At 30.0% G+C, this 6,370-nt stretch overlaps 1 long non-coding RNA gene across 12 annotated transcripts; it reads left to right on the top strand.

The window, feature by feature from the left end:
* The first annotated feature begins 288 nt into the window (after positions 1 to 288).
* Positions 289 to 3,132, top strand: LOC145018147 (uncharacterized). Of its 12 annotated transcripts, none has more exons than XR_013666850.1 (9): positions 291 to 970; positions 1,052 to 1,150; positions 1,296 to 1,328; positions 1,450 to 1,504; positions 1,587 to 1,676; positions 1,776 to 1,972; positions 2,116 to 2,447; positions 2,578 to 2,653; positions 2,725 to 3,132. It is a non-coding gene; the product is annotated as an uncharacterized LOC145018147 (long non-coding RNA). The 12 variants fall into 12 exon arrangements; XR_013666853.1 differs by having other exon boundaries at positions 292 to 942; positions 1,272 to 1,328; XR_013666847.1 differs by having other exon boundaries at positions 293 to 942; positions 2,745 to 3,128.
* Positions 3,133 to 6,370: the final 3,238 nt, after the last annotated feature.

Genomic DNA, 6,370 nt, shown 5'->3' with positions numbered 1-6,370 from the left:
TGTTTCAGTAAATGCCAGAAGAAAAGCACTTTTAAATATATTTGAATGAATTTTAACTTAAGTTGCAATAGAAAATTGTATATCAAAATTGGTTTGCTCTAACTTTTTAGAATTTTCAAGTTTTGATTCCTATTATACTTATATATTAAAAGGCATCCTGTTTACGTACAGTAAGTTTTATGCATTTTAGATTTCAGGCACACCATTTCGTTAATATTAAAGATTTGGTCCCTCTTTACCCTAAAAATATTTCGTCCCTTGAACCCTTACATCGTTTGATTCCATAAGCCTGTTCTACGTTATTTTTGACAATCAACGACATCCATTCAGGAATCAAGATTAGATATCTCGACGGTTTCCATATCTTTGACGGATTGGGTTTGACAATCAACGATATCCATTCAGGAATCAAGATTAGATATCTCGACGGTTTCCATCCAACAATCAACAAATACCGTCAATTACCGCCACCAACATCAACAGCCTGTCTGAGAAAAATGCACACATCTATTCCCTATTACGATCAAAATTCCCTAAAACCACCAGACCGCCTCCCCGCTTCTTCTCATATGCCTTCCTGTCAATCGGTTAACAAGTCGACTCAGATTCGTTTTTGGCCATTTAATCATCAAATTTCTGTTACAGATAAGATAAGATAGACGGGATTAATCGTTGCAGCCTACGATTTTTGCATAGAGAAGAAAAGGGGCACCGACGAAACTCTGACTCAGGCATTGATGGGGCTTCAAAGTAAGAAATCACGTTTGAGTGTATCTGCCTTCAACACAAAACATCAACTGGACAACGCAGGAATGAGAGAGATAAGTAGAGAGTGATAGAGATTTTTTGTGGAGGTTTGGTTAGCCATCGTTCTTGACGATGATTGTGAAGGAGAAGGAAACAATGGGGATTGCCGGTGTTTTTGTCTTTGGGGTCTGCAAGGTAGGTGTTTTGGTCGGTGCCTTCATAGGTCAGCCGCTATTGTATTCTATATAAATTCAGAAAACACATACAATTGGATATTGATATGCGTTTTACTCTTCAAATTCAGGCGTTAGGGTGGTTGTTGGTGGTTGTTGGAGCGTCAAACACAATTCTTGAAGTTATTGTTCCATATTCTCATATATCAATCATCGAATTGCTTAGCAGGGTATGTGGCCCTTTTCAATTGAAGGGTAAAATTAAGATGTAGTTGAATGTTATAAATTTAAGATTGTATATATGTCTAAGTTTTACAATATGTGACTCCTTTTGTGGGCATGTGATATTAGCTTTAATCTTCATAAATACTGCAGATGGCTTGCAGGAACCTGAAGATGTTTATTCAGGTAACATCGATTTGAACCCATTTCACCCTTTTATTCTGTTTATAAAAGATACTATAAATAAGTTGTGTTTTCAATGGGATAACTGTCGAATTACACGCACGATTTGATAAAAATCGAGCAGGTGCATGTTAGGTGTATGGTGAAATGTCTAACTGAAGCTATCTTCATGACAATAGGTATGCTTTTGTATGAAATTCCATTTCTTTGATCATAACTCTAATCTATTTTTTGTTTTAAAACTGTTTTAATTTTTTGCAGGCAAAAGATGTTGATTTTGATGGTGATGAGATGAATATGCATATTCCACAAACAAAAGAGGCTCCAACTGAGGCTCTTATGCTTATAGGGGTAATCATGTCAATTAACCACTTCATATGTACTTTCAATCCATTACATTAGTAATAATAAATTACGATATCACATATCATTTGTTTTCCAATCACGCAGGCTCAAACAATCTATGCACACCGAAGAATGGGGAGATTTTTGGTTGCATCAACGCATGATTTTGTTGACATCTTCCTTTATTATAACAATAAAGGACATGTTATATGATTGTGCCTCATTTGCACTTATGTGTTGTTATATGGGTTATGCAATGGATCCTCTTGATTTTCCAACTCCTGTTATACTCAAGGGCCAAGGCAAGATAACATAACAGAACTTGCAGTTGCTCTTGCATCTCATATTTATGTCAATTGTTCTATATGTGTTTGACATTAGAGATATTTATGTCAATTATTTTACCTGTGTTTGAAATTGGTTTATTTTACTATTTTGGTTGCAGCCAATACAACTTTGGACTGGTAAAGAGCTGTTTAGATATGAGAGATTATCTGAATCTTATTGTTACTGAAAAGCGTCACACTAACCCCTAATGATAGACTTTACTCGGTTCTTCTTAGGGATTACAATTCGCATCTTGCTTATGGTATTTTTTTACTTATGTTTCTTGAATCTGATTTAGTTAATGTAAGGTATGTTATAACATAATTATGTGGCAATTTAGATTAAGTTCTCTTTATTAAGTTTCCTTATTGTTTGTGTGTGTGTCTGTCTGTGTGTGATGTTTATTATGCAGTACTCTATTGATAGGAAACCATGGATTAAATAATTATGGTATATATCATAAGACTATTTATCTAATTCTTTTACTGAATTATTTTGTACACCTTTTAGGAAAAAATAAAAATGCATAATGAACAAAGATTGTTTCTAACTTCTAACAAACTACTTTTTGCAATTCCAGTTGTTATGAAGCAAGCAATTCACACTTTAAGGAGAGACAATGTTGATACTTTTGTCTTGGACGTTTTCAATAATAAGTAATATTTTATAGAATTTGGGCTTCATTTTTGGAGACTTTTTTTTAAAAGACAATAAAATTCTGATGCAGTGCTGGTCTTTTTCCCAAAGGAAGCACAAGGGTGTGATTGTCTACATATATAATAACCATGGACTTCGAGATGTATATGGCAGTGACATAACCAATGCAATAACAGCTTCAGAGTAACTACAAGTGAAAATGTGTAAAAAGTCAAAAGGAAAATATGATATATTTTTTTTGTGTGTATTAGGTGAACAAAGTAACTACAAGTGTTAATGAAATATTCACAAGTGAAAATTTGTAAAAAGTCAAAAGGAAAATGAGGTCTTTATGATATCTTTTTTGTGTGTATTAGGTGAACAAAGTAACTACAAGTGTTATAGGATATTCGCTGGTGCATTCAAGGACTACAAGTGTGAGTGAGATATGCATACCTGGCCGAATGCATGAAATTTTAATGTAGCAGAGTCTGTTTTAGTGAATGTTTTATAGTTATAGTAACGATTCACCTGATTCAAGTCAATTTACCCCTATGGCATCCAATTATGATACCGGGATATAAAACAATCTTGGGCATCCCTTCAAGTCAATATAACAAGTGAAATACCAAAAAACAAAAATATGATAGTTAAGGATCAGTTACCTGTCAGTATAAGGGAAATACCAAAAAAAAAAAAAAAAAAACGTCCCGTGCGATGCTCGGGATCACTTCCTAGTTTTTATTAATCCACATAGGGCCTCTAAACTTACTATACGTATTTTTGTATCTTCTCATATAAATACATATTATTCATTTATTAATATGCCTAAATAAATATAAATCATATCGTAAGTATAAATGAAGAGTACTTTTATGCAAATAATATATATATATATATATATATATATATATATATATATATATATATATATATATATATATATATATATATATATATATTATTTGCATAAAAGTACATATTTTATATTTAAACTCATTTCATATTTTTATATTTAAAATTATACTTTTATATATACATATGTTTCATATAAGAATGTACATAGAGGCAAAGCCCTCTCTAATAAGAAGAGACCTCGGTCAAATTTTTGTTTCCATTTAAAAAAAAAAAATAGGAGAAAATTATACAGATTATATTATACAAAAATATCTGAAGAAGTTCTAAATTTTTAACTAAGTTTATGATTTAGTTCAAAACTAATTTAAAAAAAAAATATATTGTCTAATATAACAAGTTTTACCATTTTTTTTACCTATTGAATAGATAATTGTAAGGGTGTGTATGGGACGGTTTGGTTCGGTTATTGGTCCAAACCGAACCATAACCATTATGATTGGTTAATGTATTTTGGTAGCCATTAGGTATGATTAATATTGATTATGGTTAATGGTTTTTGTCGGTTAACGATTTTGGTTAATGGTTAATATTGGTTAACCATAATATTCAAAATAATATAAATGGCAAAAGTATAGTGACATAAAAGTGAAAAGAGAATACAAAAAGTCATCGGCACTAATGTTTGTAACCTAGCTTATGGTAATAGAATGAAATGTGTACCTTTGATACTCAGAGTGAGATAACACATAATCACATTCAAAATAAATAAATAAATAAATAAAAAAAACATTCATTTAAAAGTATAAAAAATTAAAAGAATTGATATTAATAACTTCATATATTGATAATTGATATTAAGATTAAAATAAAGTCAAACATTCATACATGTTAAATGCGATTAAATAAAAAAACTATAAAATAAAATAGCTAAACATTTATATTGCGTATTATTTGGATAAAAAAATAAAATAATCACTCATATACACTCAATGTGATTAAGTCAAAAACGGTAAATAAAAAAGCAATTCCTTTAGAAAAAATACATTCTTAATATATCATAAAGTGAAGAAGAACTAAAAACATAACTTACCTAGAAGTTTTGATTATAAATTAAAAAAAAAAAAAAAAAAAAAAAAAAAAAAAAAAAAAAAAAAAAAACCTCCGAATAGAACTATAAAGTCAAAACAATCTTTGATTAGGATTAACGGTGTGAGAAGCCTCCTATTAGGATTATGAGTGTGAAGATTAACTAATTATGAATAATGTTTACAAATTATAGAATTAGCCGATTAGGAATTACAACATTAATCAATAATCTAACTCAATGCATGATTGGAAAATTATATGTGTCTGCATGATCTACGTGATCATCCTTTGATAGTTTGATTACACGTTCCTCTCCTAATAAGTAAGGATTACTGAATTATATTTTGGAAATTTAATGGGTCTTAAATAAGTTTGACTATATTATTTTATATATAATCCGTACTTCTTATGCATTAAAATATAAAGTTAGCGGTTCGGTTAATAATGGTGCGGTTAACCTATAAAACCATAATCGAACCGTTTGTTAGCGGTTAACAAAAATTAGAAACTGAACCAACGGTTTTTAAAATGGTTCGGTTATATCGGTTTTTTGATTATTATGCACACCCTTAGATAATTGTTAACCTCACAACTTGGCAATAAATGTTGAATTGGCAACTGACAATGCATGACATATCAGCTTCTTATGTTTAATTGAAAAAAATAAAGGCACATTGAAATAAATGGCTTCAACAAGGGTCGAACTTCTATCGTGGAGAAATAAAGGCCAAATCCTAACCATGAAACTATGTCTTATTCCGTGGTGTTATATCTTATTTAATTAATATGTATTGACTAACTCAAATAATAATAAAGGTCATTTGATAGTTACTAACTGGATTAGAGTTGATTAGATTGGAAATCGATTGAGTTACAAGTTCTGATCAATGTTTTAAAAAACGGTTTGAACCAGCCGGCCGAATTGGTTGGACCGAAAACCGGGGTAGCGAACGTTTCAATTATCACCAATTTTATTTCTATTTCTAAACTGAAACGAACCGACCGTTTTTACAATAACCCGGTTGTACAAATTAAATTAAATCGGTTGAATCGGTTATATCGAATAAAAACATAACGAAGAGAACCATTTTGTGTAATAAACTTGTGTGATTTTTTTCACATTTATTTAGATTTTTTTTAAGTAAAAACATATAGTAAATGATATGAAGTTTTTTGATGCGTTTATATTCATCTACAACTATATTTTGTATTAGGATTATATTTTATTTTCTTTTTGATTTATGTTAATTGATGTAAAACTTATGGTTATATGTTATGTTAATATATTTGGATTGATCATTAACTTGTTTTATGTGTATTTTTAATGTTTAAACATGTTCTCATCAAATTTTTGATTTATATATGTATAGGAAAATAGGAATAATGATGAAAATTATAGAAACTGGTTGACCTGACGGTCAAACCGATTAAACCAGTTAAACCACAAAGTGGTCACCATATCGGTTTACCTAAAAACCGGTTTTTAAAGCATTAGTTCTGAATGAGTTAACTCTTCACTGAAACTTGTTGTTTGATTTTGCATCTGAATGACTATGGAAAATAACTATATTACCCACAAACAATAATTCGACCTATAGTAAAAACTAAAGAAATTAAAGATTCATAACTTTTGTTTTGACTATTGGCTTGACATACTCAAGTAAATGTGTTTTTATGAGAAATTAGCATATAAAAATCATTCTTCCCCGTTTCTGTTTTCTGTTTTTCAAAAATATGCACACATTTTTCGCATACACACAAATATACGTTCATAAGTTCGAACTTCAAAGTAC

This window comes from Lactuca saligna, chromosome 9 (assembly GCF_052625555.1).
Source record: "Lactuca saligna cultivar CGN05327 chromosome 9, ASM5262555v1, whole genome shotgun sequence".
Lineage (NCBI taxonomy): Eukaryota > Viridiplantae > Streptophyta > Magnoliopsida > Asterales > Asteraceae > Lactuca > Lactuca saligna.
This window is presented reverse-complemented; position numbering and strand designations above follow the sequence as displayed.